The sequence below is a fragment of the Myodes glareolus genome, chromosome 7 (genome assembly GCF_982192425.1).
Source record: "Myodes glareolus chromosome 7, mMyoGla1.1, whole genome shotgun sequence".
Lineage (NCBI taxonomy): Eukaryota > Metazoa > Chordata > Mammalia > Rodentia > Cricetidae > Myodes > Myodes glareolus.
This window is the reverse complement of record NC_142032.1, coordinates 3226629-3242474: the sequence shown is the minus strand read 5'-3', so window position 1 is coordinate 3242474 and position 15846 is coordinate 3226629. Positions and strand designations below refer to the sequence as shown.

The window sequence follows — 15846 nt, the reverse complement described above, 5'->3', positions numbered from 1 at the left end:
CTCTACGCGAAAGTTACAGGTTCAAATCCATCCAGGCACCCCGAGATTAAATGATGAGCAAGGCCAAGTCCAGTCCCAAAGAAGCTTCTTGTGTACGATGTAACAGAGGGGACACACGGTCTGCTAACCCTGAACTGAATATATACTTTTTCTGATTTGGATTGGAGGGCTCTCTCTGTTGGGAGTATGACATTGGGCACGTTAATAAACCTCCTTGGTGTCTGTCTCAGAGGCTGTCAGAGGCTCCATCAGCTCTGCAGGTTCCCACTTTCTATGTGGTGGCTTTCTGGGCGGTGAGCTGTGGGCACTGAAGACACAGCGGACCTTGTATCCACACAGTGAGTATGTTGGCTTAAGGGACAGGCAGGAAACAAGAACACAGCTTTCAGAAGGCATTGAGAGCTGCATGAACGCCTTATTGTTGCTTCTGCTCAGGGTCTAGGGAAGAACCTTGGCATCACTCGGCTTCCAGTGGAAGAGCAACACCGATTCCTGCCTCTGTCGTCAGCCTCCTCTCTGCCCTCTCTAAATCAGGGAAATTACAGCCATCTGAAAGCTAAGATTCCATCTCAAGTCTGAACTGAAATTCCATGTTCCTTCAACATCTGCATTCTGAAACCCAAGTCCCACCGTGACACTCTTAGGAGGTGGGAGTGTCTGGGAGGTGATTCTCACAGATGGGATTAGCACCCCCACAGAAGCGCCAGCAAGTCCACCTTGTGCAAACTTAGCTCAAAACACAGCATCCGCCACAGAGTGAGCCTTAGCAGACACAACTCACCCAGCGCTTCGCTTTGATCATCACAACTTTGCAGCCTCGAGAATTGTCAGAAATTACTTTTTATAAGCCACTCACTCTACAATATTTTGAGATACAGTCCAATTATATCAAATCACGCCTATTTTCAAACATTCTGAGCTTTAAAGTGAACAAATATCGGGTATTGGGGGGAACCGTTCAACTGATAGCAAAGTTTCAAATGAGGAAATAAAAGTTGTTTTATAACTAGAAGGTCCAGGGAAGGGACCTCTGAAGAACTCCTTGCCTGTATAAACTTCATGAAGAGGCTCAGAGAGCCCTGAGTAAATATCAAGACAGGTCCAAGCAGCCTAAGAGAGTCACTGAGCAAAGCGAAAAGGTGGGGACTCCACAGGAAAGGGGGGTAGTAGAGGAGCAGCAGGTGGCTGGGGCCAGATGCAGGGAGATGGTGTGAGAACCGAGCACAGCTGAGCATCCCCAGGGAGCGGCTGCCATTAACTCCTCCCCACAAGGGCCAGGCAGTTGCTCTTCAAATCCATCCACCAACAAGAGTGGGTGGTCCAAGCCCAGGAAACTCAAAACCACAACAGGCCGCCGGTCCCAGAGAACATGAATTTATAGACCTCCCCCCCACACAGGTGGTTTCCTGACACAGGATATTGACTCCGCTCCTGGAGGTCCCTAACCTCTAGCTGGCCTGAAAGGTTTCCCTGGGTTTGGATAAGCCTCAGATAAGCTGAACTTTTGCAAGCTTATGAGAGCTGCACCTGCGATCCCTCTGAGATTCGTTCATCACGAACCTTAATCCACCTCAAATAAAACCCGTGCGTACAGACGTGGCTTCCCACCCATGTGTGGCTGTTTAACAAGGAAGGAGAGCAGCTTTGTCTGTTCCGCGGAAGTCTTCTCTGTGCACGCGGCACCCTTGGATTTAATTTCTGCGATTTACATTTTAATTCTTTCAGAGATTCAGGAGATAAGTGAGAGAAGAGGCCATGGCGTACTTGAGACAACTACCCATGCATGCAAACCCGCTTGCCTTCTGTTCTGTTCCTGGCCCTTCTCCCCTCCCCTTGCCTGTTATGAAGATCATACTTGCTCCCCTCCACATCCTCTGGGAATGGCTTCAGTCTCCCTTCCAGCTTCCTGCTGGCTTTTCAACCCTGTCCTTAAAGCATCTGCTCTCATTCATTCTCACCAGCTTAATTTGTCATCTACAGTGGTTGAACAGCAACCACCAAAATCCCCACCTTCAACCCCGGCATGCACCCTTGCTGATACTCAAATCTCGCAGATGAAGTGACGATACAGCAGACCGCGGAGGGCTCTACATTCAAAACCACTGGAGTCCAAAGAAGAGGAACGCATGAAATTGAAGATGGATATGATGGTTAAAAAGGTGAGCGTGGTTGCCCCGGGATCTAGGAAGAAGCGAAGGCACCTCCTAGTCCAGTCATGTCGTGTTCCTGATACGACTGGTGAGAACCTGGATTTTAGGTCTTCAGAAATGAAAGGGAGTTATTTTTGTGCAACCTGAAGCCATCTAATTTGCAACCCAATATGGCACTGTCCTAAATTGCAGGGCTGATGCATGTGTGTGCAGAGCCTGCTCTGCAGCCATCTCTCACACATGCTTTTCTCTGTGCCTCCTCCTCACCTGAGGCTCTACAACGGGGCCTCAAGCCCTTACAGTTCCCTGGCAGTGACTGACCTCTGTTTCTATGACTACACAGGCCACATGCTCTCTATTTACATAAAGAACCCCAGCTAAGGTCTGTCTTTCTTCACTCAATAGTTTATTATGAAGTTTTCAAATACGGAGCGAAGTTGACGAGTCTCACAATGCACGCTCATGTACCTGCCACTTCTTTCCCGCTATAATTAACAGAGTGGATACGTGCTTTATCGTGAATTTCTCCATCTGTGCACTTCCCCTCCATCCAGCACTGAATACTGCCCGTGTATTTCTTGGATGTGTTCCAAAACAATTTGCACACATCAGTACACTTGCCCCTTAGTGCTTCAGTGAACACATCACTCACCCCAGTTCATAGCTGCTTTATCTTTCTTCCTTTTAAGGTGAAATTTACAAAAGCTGAAATAGCCCAGACTTGAGTACACCTTTTCTGAGTTTAGGCAGATGTACAGAACTAAATAATCCACAGCTATCAGGACAGTGAGTATCGCCATCAACCCGGAGGGCTCTTCTGTGTCTCCCAAGTGGGTCTCCACCCTACGTCTCCAGAATCAGCCCTTCCATCAGACTTGGTTCTGGAACTTCATATAAATGAACCAACCAGTGCCATCTTCTGGGAGGAGAGTCTTTCATGAAGCATTAAGTTTTTTAATCTCTCCCCCCCACATCGTGTGTGTGTGTGTGTGTGTGTGTGTGTGTACTCTTTGTGTGCATGCACACATGTTATTGGAAGTAAGACGAGAACATTCTCTGTAGCTGGAGTTACAGAAAGTTGTGAACCACTCAATGCTGGTTCTTGGAACAAACTCCAATCCTGTGCAAGACCAGCGCACTCTTAATTGCTGAGTCATTTCTCTAGTCCCTGTAACTTGCTGGTTTTGTTTGTTTGTTTGTTTATGACAATGTCTAACTGTATAGCCCAGACTAACATTGGACTTGAAATTCTCCTGCTTCGGTCTCCCAAAAGCTCGTATCATTAGTAATCCTTACACTCCAAATGGCCCTTTCTCCTGCTGATGAAAGTCTGTGTTTTCCTACCATGGGACTATTAGCGATTTAACCAGCTGTGAACATGTGGACATGCATGTCTGTGTCTTCTTCCTGGACAGATGCTTTTACTTCTCCCATATTTGGCAAAGACCTCTTGTCTGATCACAGTCCTGCTAATTCTGACCACTGACAAGAACAGCTCAGTCTTCTAGTCCCTCCATAGTGATTGTGTGATGCAGGCATTAGGAATTCAAGCCAGCTGCCTGGGTTTGAACACAGACTTAGTCTAGCTGTATGCCCTCTGTGAAGTAAAACTAAATGTTCTGAATCTGTGTCAGCATCTGAAACATGAAGATAAGATGAGCACATGACCCTAACACAATGTCATAAACCATACACATTTACTAACTAGCAAGTGCTGGTTTCTCCTTTCTGGAATGTGGAAGTCTGAGACCAGGGTGTCAACAGGTCCAGGTCTTGGTGACAGCCTTCTTCCTCATTTGCAGGTAACTGTCTTCTTGCTGTGTCTTCCCATGACTGAGAGCTGAAAGTGGACATTACCCTGTCTCTTCCATCCCCTTTGGAAGATGCTTCACGACTAACTGGCCTTCCAAAGAACCAACTCCCAACACTAAGAGCAGAAGGACAATGGGGATTATGGCGAAGCACAAACATCCAGGCCACAGCTGGTTCACTGCAGAGAGCAACTAAGTTCACAGATGTGAAGAACACTTGCTGACAAAAGCCAAGTAAATAAGAAAACCAACAGGAACCGTCATTTTCTGCCTCCCTCACGTCCACCATGGGACACTGATGTGCACAGCGGATGCCTTCTCTTCCAAAATGCTACAGTGGTTGTGGTGGGCTTCAGAGAACTACTCGAAATTCTGCTGTCTAGATTTAGGAAATCATTGCTCGGGCTATCTGAAAGATCAAACTTTGTTTTAATGGATTGGGATCTCATCAACCCAGCTCCCCACACTGATTGGGAATGCTGAAGAGCTGATGGTTACTGCTGAACAACAAAGGGTGTAATAAAGCAAGTAATAAAAAATAAGGAAATTCAATAACCAATACTATTCATTTAGTAGACAAAAATCTTTTCAATCACACTGGGATTATTCAGGGACATGAGAAGACAAAGAGGCTTTTCAAGAATAAACAAATTGTGAGCATTCCATGACTGTCCTCAATAACTGTCCTCATCTGATCCCAGCCCAGAACCGATCAGGTTCATTACCCTAGCAACATGCTATAAACACAATACCATGCGTGCCTTTGTGGCCTTCCATTCAGATTCCCTGCTCCCACTCCACCCACCACCTGTGCTGAATCTGCTCTTACTCCACCCACTCAGCCCTTCTCTGCTCTTGAAAGCCATCTTTCAGGTCCTCACAATTGTACAACAAGCACTTCATCCTCTGAGCCATTTCCCCAGCCCTAACGACATGTTAATCAACTTGAAAATGCTTCTCAAAAGATAACCTCAGCTACAAACAGAATGTGTGTGTCCTGGCTGGTTTCATATCAACATGACACAAGCTTTGGCCATTTGGGGAGAGGAGCATCGCCTGAGAAAAATGCCCCCATAAGACTGGCCTGCGGGGCGTTTTCTTCATTTACGATTTGATATGGGAGGGCGCAGCTCACTGTGGGTAGTGTCAGCCCTGAATCTGTGGATTCTAGATCTCCTGAATCTCTGGATGCTAGAAGAAAGCAGGCTGAGAAAGAGATGAGGAGCAATTCAGCAGGCAGCACCGCTCCATGGCCTCTGCGTCAGCTCCTGCCTCCAGGTTCCTGCTGGGAGTTGCTCCTTCCCTGCCCTCCCTGGTTGGAGACTACAGGATGACACACACCCACTCCTTCCTAGGCTATTGTGTCACCGTCGTTATCACAGCAACAGATACCCTAACTCAGACGATGATGGCCAGGGATGCCCTAGAGCTTCCGACAAGCCACACACCGAGATGGCCCAGACACAGGGATGACACAGGCAGAGAGTGGCAGATGTACCGAGGCTGTCGAGAGAAATCGGGAACCAGATGACCCCTGTCTACCGGGTGGATGCAGCAGTCACAGGGCTCTCCAAGTCAGAACAGTTCTTCACCTAGAGTGGGCTGTCCACTAGCATGGGCAACTGTGAGTGAAGTCAGAGAGAAGAAAAGTGGGAGGAACTGGTAGGTGGGGGCACGCCAAACATAAATATTAGGTTGTTACAAAACAACTGTGGTTTTGCCATTATTGAAATTTGCTGCTCTGCTCGACGCTGGAATACATTCTTAATGAATGAGGTTATGATAAATATATATACATACATAATCATTCTAATACATATTTCTTGCTTTATGTTCTTTGATAATGACTTAATACTTATTGTTTATTTTGTATTATTTTATACTATAGAAAGAATGTTAGGAAAAACAAATTGAATGATATCCTTATCCAAGTTAAAGATGGGTCATAAAACCAACAGAGAAAACACTCCAAATCAATAAGGTGTTTGCCCAGAATGGTTAATGACTGTATGGTGCAGTGGTGGTCCAAATGAAAAGTTTTGAAAAAGAGAAGAGAATCTGGACCCCGACCAGCGGAGCACAGAGCAAAGTCATTGGAAGTTGACAATGACCTACCAACAGCAATCATTGAAGCGGGTGCATGAGAACTTGCCAACACATGGCCCATTTGGTGATCATATTGGCACCTGATGCTCACTGGAAGGTGAAAAGATTCAATAAGCAGATGCTTTCATGAGCTGATCAAAATCCAAAAGCTAAAACAAAACAAAAAAGCAAAAACCTGCTGCTCCAAACTGTCGTCCTCTTTCATTCTAGGCAACAAGACCCATTTCTTGACTAGACTGCGCCATATAACCTATACATAGGTTGTATCTGACAACAGTGACTAAACTTACATAGAAAGGTCATGGTCACTGTTCAGTGGTCTGTGCCAGTCATCGGAGAAGTCATCTCAGCAAATCAATGAGTAGGGCCATAAACGCGAACCCCCATGCTGGCACTGGCCAACAGAGAGGCCCCAGTTTTTTCTCATGAGACACCTAACTGCCCTCCACACCAGTGCTCAGAAGTTGGAGGTGTTGCACTGCACAGTTCTGTGCCCCTACAGTGTTCACCTCCCTCTTCTCCAACCCACTACCACTTCTTCAAGCATCTTGACAACTTGTTGGAAGGAAAACCTTTGAACAACCAACCAGAAGACAGAAGCTTTCCAAGAAGTCTTCAAATCCCAAAGCCTGGACTTTTATGCTACAGGATAAAGAAACTTCTTTCTCACTGGCATTTTTGAGTCTGAGACCAGTCTGGTTTATTTAGTGAGTTCCTGGTCGGACAAGGTTACAGTGAGACCCTGTGTCAAAAAAAGATTTAAGGATTCACAGTACAATTCCTTTAGCCTTAACCTCATGGATCTATAACAGTTTCTCTGCCCAACACAACCCTCCTCATCTATCCTGAGAGCAAGCTTGGAGACTTAACAGTGGCTCTATATTCATCCCTAAAGAGAATAAATTCATCAAGGTAGGTACCTGGATGTGCAACCTCCACATGGAGAATGTTATAAACAGACCAGCAGCTTCTGTGCTGGCTTGCCCAAGACGTAGTACGCAAAAGGATAAATGCCCCACTGAGAGGTGGGTCTCCAAGCAACCACCCTCCACTCCAGCCAGGCAAAGCCAGTTTGCTTCTGAGCTACACAGCTGGAGATGTCAAGAAAACAAGGCTGGGTCAGGTGTGGAAGCATAGGGAGCACCTTGAGCCTTCCCGTCCTTGTGTACAGTCAGGCTGGGAACAGAGGATAGAAAAACATCATAGTCAGATAACCCGGGCCCAAGCCCTGGCCTAGGAGCCTTCAGAAGAACAAGGGCAGGGGGTGGGGTCAGCATTGTTTTTACGGTGATGGACTGGGTCAGAGACTGCAGTAAGAAGGGCTTAATTTAACACAGACACACCTGGTTAACAGAGGTATTTGCAGATATCTGTGTTTTCAGAGGTCAGCATATAGTGATATAGTGTATGTGTGTATGGACATATATGTGTGTGTGTGTGTGTGTGTGTGTGTGTGTGTGTGTGTATGTATGTATGTATATATATATTGAACTCTCAGCTGGGAGGAGCCAAACGAAGAGATATTCCAAGCAAAGCTGAACCCAGACTTTAGTTTCTAGCTTCATTCTCCCACCAAAGGAACCAGAGCACTGTGAGACTAAGCAGGGAAATAAGGCTGAAACATTTTCTGATGTCATAATAAAGTACAGTAATGCAAAAAAAATCTTGATTATTAATATGTCAAGGAGTTCCCAGTGGCCCAAACTGAAGCAAGTTGTACAAGGAAATTAATAGTGTCGTGATAACACAGAGTATAAAATAAATATCCGTGAGTTCATGTTAATTGGTGTTATATATTATTATAAGCATTTTATAGCATTTAATGCATTCTAGTAAATATAGATAAATTAATGGGTGGAGCAATAAATAAGGGGAATGTCGCATGTGCCAGAACAACCCGTGCAGACACATGAGCAACCCACACAGACACATGAGCAAACAGTGCAGACACATGAGTAACCTGTGCAGACACATGAGCAACCCGCACAGACACATGAGCAACCCACACAGACACATGAGCAAACAGTGCAGACACATGAGCAACCTGTGCAGACACATGAGCAACCCGTGCAGACACATGAACAACCCACACAGACACATGAGCAACCCACACAGACACATGAGCAAACAGTGCAGACACATGAGCAACCCATGCATACACATGAGCAACCCGCGTAGACACATGAGCAACCCACACAGACACATGAGCAAACAGTGCAGACACATGAGCAACCTGTGCAGACACATGAGCAACCCGCGCAGACACATGAGCAACCCACACAGACACATGAGCAAACAGTGCAAACACATGAGCAACCCATGCATACACATGAGCAACCCGTGCAGACACATGAGCAAGCTGTGTAGACACATGAGCAACCCATGCATACACATGAGCAAGCTGTGCAGACATATGAGAAACCCATACATACACATGAGCAACCCGTGCAGACACATGAACAACCTGTGCAGACACATGAACAACCTGTGCAGACACATGAACAACCTGTGCAGACACATGAGCAACCCGTGCAGACACATGAGCAACCCGTGCAGACACGTGAGCTGAAGGGTAACTGCACTCCCTGGAGCGGACTTTGCACAGAATCCTTCCAGGCGAAGAGAAGGAAAGAGAGGAGCAACTTCACAGATGAGGAATTTGACAAATACCATTTCAGTCAGAGAGCAAGATCCATACCAACCATCATAAATCACATGGTGATGGTATGGACCCTTGATATGATAGAATGGAAAGGTCATATTGCCTCTGTGCTATTCCTAGCAAGCACACAGAGCTCCAGTCTATTCATAAAGAAACAGGGCTGGAGAGATGGCTCCTTGGGTTAAGGACCTGCCACTAAGGCTGATGACCTGAGTTCGATCCCTAGGACCTACATGATGGAAGGAGAGAACCAACTCCCACGAGTTGTCTCCTCTGACTTCCACATGTGTACTTGACTTGCACATCACATATATGTACATAACCTGTAAATGTAATCACGAGCAAATAGCATCCAGTCCAATGGCACAAGATTGTAGCTCAGACTCAGACCTGCAAGGCAGAAGATTGCTTGAGCCTAGGACTAGAGAGCAGCCTGGGAAACATGCTGAGACAAGAGACAACACCTGCCAAATACCAGCAGAGGTGATCACACAATCCATCTGAGGAATATTTCTCTGAGCTATCAAGCCATTTATGAAGAAGGACAATCTGAGAAAATGCCTGCCCCGGCCTTAAAATCCACAGGTTGACACAATCCCTGGGATGGCAATATTAGATGGGAATCAAGATAAAGTGCCAGCGCAGTTTGGCGTTTGATGAGGACAAGGGCGACTCCTGCTCTTAGTCATATCCTTACCGAAAGGAAGGAAAAGAGTCTCTCAGGTCCGTTGTCATAAGTGAACTATAATCTCAGACAGGAGGGTGGAGCCTCACTCTCCAAGACCGCCCACCACTAATCACAGGGAAACCAAGCTCAGAGCACATCAGAACACTATACGCTATCTTCAGATTTCTTATACCTCAGGTTGTCCCATAAATAGACCATCAATTAAGGAAAAACAGACTCGGCTCTCCTGTTCACCAGAAACTATCACTAGGAGAATTTAACTCTGCAGCACTTTTTGTCCTCTGTGAGATCAGATTGTCAACTATAACTACTTTGTAACATTCAGTAACAACAAAAAATTCGTGCAAAGTACCTAGACAAATGCTCAGATCACAAAAATCCATGTATACGACATCAGTATCATCCCAAGGCTTCTTCGGAGCCAGGGTCTTCTCGCAATGTCCTCGCCAAGTTTGTTTGAGCCTCCGTATCCCTTCCACCTCAGCCTCCCAAACACTGAGATCATAGGTGTGCACAGGCACGCCCAATTCTTCAATAAAAACTTAAAGGAAAAACTACTCTTTTTGGTAGCAACTATCTCAACAGAAGAATCAAAATTTCCATATTTATTGATTTGGTAATTTTGAAACACAGGGTAGTGGGGAAAGAGACTACCACGTCACCCCAAACTACGCCCTCCTACTAGAGTGGACATATGACAAAGAGACTGAAAGGAAAGCCCAAGAACAAAGTCACCTAGTAGGGAACACAGACCTGCATATGCCACAATGATCAAGCATCATAGAGAATGTCATTATTTAAATATGGTTACAGCTCTACACACACACACACACACACACACACACACACACACACACACCATGAATCGATGTAAAATTAAATGCTAATGTTGTTCACTGTGTGCTAGGAAGATGGATGCATTTCCTCCATGCCACAGAATATTCTATTAATTCTGCACAGAATAAGGAAATGGTATGCCTACACATTAGCATAAACGGCAGTGTAGCCAGGGAACCAAAGGCTTCCCAGCTAATATATCCTCACCCTCCACTTACAAGTCAACAATCATGCAGAACAACTTAGCACATTTGCCTAAAAATGGTAACAACAGGTTTAATTCATTCACCTAAATCCCACACTCATAAAGAAAACCATATTTCATGATGTAAGGCAATATCAGAGGAACCATAATTCACAGCTAAGGGGTCAAAGCTTTCTCCATAATAGATGGGTTCTCTGAAGTGGCTGGGGAAAACCTAAGATCCGGCCACAGAGTTAAACCAGTAAGTCTGAAATATGCAGAAGAGCTCAAGTTGAGCTTACTGTAAATGACAGTGGTCTCTTGTCACCACAAGCCCACCTCGATAATTAACAGGCTTGACTTAGCTGCCAAAGACCAAACTATGATTTATTGTTCTCTTCAAATTAATAAAAGTATAGCCATGCAAATTGTGAATCCCAGTGCTCATCTGTGTGGGAAAGAGATGACGTTATAGCTGAAGCCAGTTCTGTAGCCTCAAAGCTGAGTGTTCATCCAGGCCCTGCAGATCACAGCCCAAACCCTTACAGGGATATGTACGGACTGTAACTCCACAGACAGCTTCTCAAGACCGTTGGCAGCACAGGATCAGGGTGGGTTCCCTGATCCTCACATTTTACAGTTGAGAAAAAGCAAGGTTACGGGGCTACTCAACTGTCCCAGTGTGCAAAAAAAGTGACCCCACTGGGAACAGAGCCAAGCCCCCCAGAGTACCAGAGACATAGGAGATCAGAGGCCTTCCTGGCACAAACAGGTTTTAGTTCGTTTGTCTAAGCTTTATATAAAAGCTTAACAATTGGAGTTCTACATAACGTTCCTGGATCTCTGACTTCTCTTGAAAAATCTTCTGTCCAGAGGGATCCAGATTTTTGCATAGCTTCTGTCTTATCTGGAGAGCTAAGGAATTGTGGCAAACAGGCATGAGAATCCAGGTGTCCCACAGCCACATGCGTGCACAATCTCTCTTCCTATACAGCCAGGGGCTGAAGGGACCTTAAAATTTATTACTCTACCTCTGTTTCACTTTGTCTAAGTGTGTGTGTGTGTGTGTGTCCCCGTGTGTGTGCCTTATTTTAAAATGTTTCTTTCACTGACATGCATGTGTGTGGTTACATGCATGTGAGCACAGGTAACCCAGGAAGCCAGAGGGCATGCAGATCTGGACTATTTTCATGCGTCGATGCTGTTCCTCTGGGCTTATTAATTTGCTCAACAGCCAACATTTCTCTACCTGTAAGTCAGTCTCCTGAGAACTCCCTTCCGGCTTCCTTCCCAGCCCCAGACCTCACTCTTGCCCTGTTCTCCTTGTTCATTCTGCGCAGTTCCCTTCGCTCACCAGCTCCATCACACCTGCTTCCTCTGGATCCCAGAGCACTGGGCACCTGCCCGAGGGGCTCTTCCCCTGTAAATCCTTCCCCTTCAATCCTCTAGATCCTCCAGTCCATCAACCTTGTCCTTCTCTGAGCACACCACCGAAGGGGTCCCTCCCAGGCACCAGGACGTCACCCTGGAGCAGTTCCTTCACCTGACACACCCTTGCTTCCTTGGCTACCTCCCCCCCACGTCCAACTATGACATCCATGGAAATGACATGTTGCTGTCCTGCTCAGTCCCCAGTCATCAAGGCCTGGAAAGCACCCGACTCCTAGTCGCAAGAGCAGGACAAACACACAACAAAAGTGACATCTCACCCTTAGCAAAGCTCAGCTAAGCTGGAAGGGGTGGGGGAAACTTTGCCTCCTTGGCCTCAGGTCATGCAGGGACTTCAGCACAGAGGGAATTAACTCAGTGGATAAATCTAGATGCTTGAGCCCATGTATATTTACAAGTGCCCCACTGAGCTATAGGGTTCTGATTCTGAAGCTGCTGACTGAGTTTCTGTTCGATTTTGGAATCAAGGCTGCATCTATGGATGAGTGAATATTCAAAAGGAGCTTCAGTGGCTTCAAATGAAGCATGCACGCATGTGTGGGAGTGTGTTTGCAAGTGCACAGAGGCCCGTTTGTCGCCGTCAAATGATTGGTACGAAGGGCTCGAAAACTTGAGAGTAGAGACATGCGTGTCCACACACGACGTCTCAGCACACGCTTGAAGAGCCACTGTGTGGGACCTGGGAACTAGTGAGAGCCGCCAGAGGCTCATGAGTTCGTGAGCAACAGGAAGTATGGTTCTTTGGCCCTGGTTCTTTATGTGGAAAAGATGGTCCCTGACTGTCTTTAGACCCCATGGCCTAAGCACCACAGGACGCAGCGGCATTTCTAGATGAAAGCACCAAACCAAGCAATAAAATGTCACTGGATCAAGAGAGAAACAGACTCCCACCAACACACACCTCACACGCAGCCCTGAAAGGCCCAGCAGTAGCTGTTGGGCTGTCACCTACAGTAACAAGATTGATCTGTAGTGAAATAAAAGATAATGCAATCCAGAGGAAATAACTTGTGTTTCCTCTGAGAATGTCTGATGTTGTCAACCATATGCCTGCTTCCCGTTTCTGCCTGCCACGGTGCTCAGCGGCACACACGCAGGAATACAGAAGGCAGATAGGTAAATGGCAGCTGCAAAGCCATCTCTTCCACCAACCCAGCCCCTTGGCCACGCCCAAGCCACGCGTTCAGGAAGGCAGAGGCAAATGTCAGTGGCCACCATGAAATGGGTTTCAAAAAACGGCCCCAGTGGCATCCATGGTGAAGCAAACACTCGATTTCTGCTGTTTCTTTCTGCCACAACTGAAGTCTCCTGGTTCTCAGGAAGTAACGATCGCAGTTCCAGAGTCTGTATACAGGGTGCAGAATGCTTTGGCTCGGTCTCCTGTGTCTGTCAGCACTGTCTGGAGCATTATCTCCCAGGTAGAGTGACAGGGTGACAGGAAACACCGTGAGAACAGTGGGCATTGGCTTTGAAGGCTCTTAGCCATCATTTCTGAGGTGTCTCAGTATAAAATGGACCTCCAGGAGCAGAGCCATGTACATAATTAACAGCAATTGCATTGTCCCAGTGATACCTTTACATGTATGTTCAACATAAAAATGTTCTGTGAACTGGTAGCATCTCAACGACACATGCAATTCCAAAGTTCTGGCACTCAGGGTCAAAAATTCACTATACAAAATACGAATGAAAAATAAATAAATCTCATGGAACTGGGAAATATTAAAAATTAACAAAGAGAAATTATGTATAATGAACCTGGTCTAAACATTTGCAAGTGTGCTGTTTTTGAGAATTTTATATATCCATGAAATGTTTTCATCAATTCCTCCGTGCAAAGTCCTCTCCCTGTTCCCCCACTACCACTATTCCCTCCCAACCTCTCTCCCACCTCCTCACTAAGCATATTCATTTGCCTGCATGTACACCGGTATTGGACCATCTACTTGGGCATGGATCCAGAGAGTCAACACTGGTAAACCAGCAGAGGATAAAACAGGCATGTGCAGCTCTACATGGGACAACGACCTCACACCGAAGCCCAGGAATCCCCACACAGAAGACTTAAAGACCCAGAGGGAACAGTCACCGGCAGCGAAACATTATGTGCAGGACAGTACAGCTGCCAGGTAAACTCAAACAGCTGTGGCTGCACACACAAGATCTGCAGAAGATCAAGACAGCCGAAACCCCGGCAGGGATGGGGAAGGGCTCAGGAAGCCCCACCCTCAGCTGAGAAGCCCTGAGCCTATCAGTTTTCTAGGATGCAGACCCTAGTAAACCTCACGAGGGAGCTGCCACCTCCGTCACACGAGGCTTAGGCAGCCATCGGCTGTGGGCTTCTTCCTCTTTCGGTTGCTATTAGGTCGCGATAGCCAGTGATTTGTGGATGATTACAACTTTTACTGTATGTATCATTGCAACTGACAGGAAAATCTCATCAATCGAACCCCATGACTGATGAAAAAAGGACACAAACTTGACATCCGCAGCCCGCCAGCCCTTCTCTGGATCAATTACAGCGCTCAGGAAGGCTTGCTGTGACACACGGAAAGCAGACCTGATGAAGGCTCTCCTCCTCCCCTCCACCAATATCCCTGAAACACACGCATGCAACTCCAGAGCTTTTTGTTTCCAGGACAGAAATCCTGTTTGGAGTGGGGTAGTGTTCACACCGCAGCTCATACGCAGGGGCTGCTCTACTCCCCAAGCGTCACGCCGAACCCCCAATCTGTCAGGGACGAAAACTCGCTGCAGCCGTGGGCTCTGATAGCAGCACTCTCATTACGCCAACAGCCACGACACCTTTTCAATTCTGCTCATCTCTTAGTCGCTAGTCAAATGGAACTTATTGCTTAGAGCTTGTTGGAACTTTCTGAATTATTTATGAAAGCAGGTCTGCGACTCCAGACTCTTAAAAGACAACACAACAGAACCCTCGTCGTTACCCACAACCTGTCTTCTAACAGGGAACAGATTCTCCGTAACATGGGCTGCATGTTTGGGGTGAAATAACAGTTGTGAAAAAAGTACCAAGCCTCTAAGAATATTTGGAGGATATTTATGGAATGCCTGGGCGTATTTTTAAACCTTTACTGTAAACCAGCTTGGGGTTCCAGAAAGATGCAGCAGACATATTTCCCAGCTTGGATACAAACAACGAACGTCTACCACTATTACCCACACTAGGCTGGAAGGCAGTTCCCCATCATGAGCATCTAGAAGGTTCTAGTTAGGTCATGAACCCAGAGCTAAACACAGTGAGGACTAATAGTCAGTCAGAGACACCAATGAGAAAACACTTTTGTTTCCAGCTCACCGGACCTGTAAAACAGACAGCACTCTCTGTTACCTGACTCTGTGTCAGTCGGAGAGGCTATGAGGCATGACTAGGTTGGAGGGCACAAACTGGTAAGCCAGCCTGCCCTTAAGAGCTATACCTCCATTGGAACTGGCTTAGGGAGCCTTTAGAAAGCAGGAGTTGCCTCTGATGCAGGGTTCTTGAAGGACAAATCCCTCCAGAGATATCTGCTCCTCCCAAACCCCATGCCAACCCTGCCCTCCTCTCCAGGTGTCAAAACCCCAGACCTAGCCCCAAACATGGTTCAGAGGAAGATGCAGACCCCCCAGAAAGACTGAAGGTACTTCATGCCACCATCCTTATACAGTCCCTTACAAGTCAACAATCATGTATAACAACACTGCACATTTGCCTAAAATTGGTAACAACAGGTTTAATTCATCCACCCAAATCCCACACTCATTAAAAAAAAATCGTATTACATGATGTAAGGCTTTATCAAAGGAACCATAATTCACAGCTAAGGGGTCAAAGCTTTCTCCATAATAGATGGGTTTTCTGAAGTGGCTGGGGAAAACCTAAGATACGGCCACAGAGTTAAACCAATAAGTCTGAAATATGCAGAAGAGTTCAAGTTGAGCTTATTGTAAATGACAGT

General features: G+C 46.4%; 1 protein-coding gene across 6 annotated transcripts in view; it reads right to left on the bottom strand.

Annotated features, from left to right (window-relative positions):
* Positions 1–15846, bottom strand: part of Gfra1 (GDNF family receptor alpha 1) — a 225658-nt gene that overhangs the window by 144707 nt on the left and 65105 nt on the right. The window lies entirely within an intron of this gene.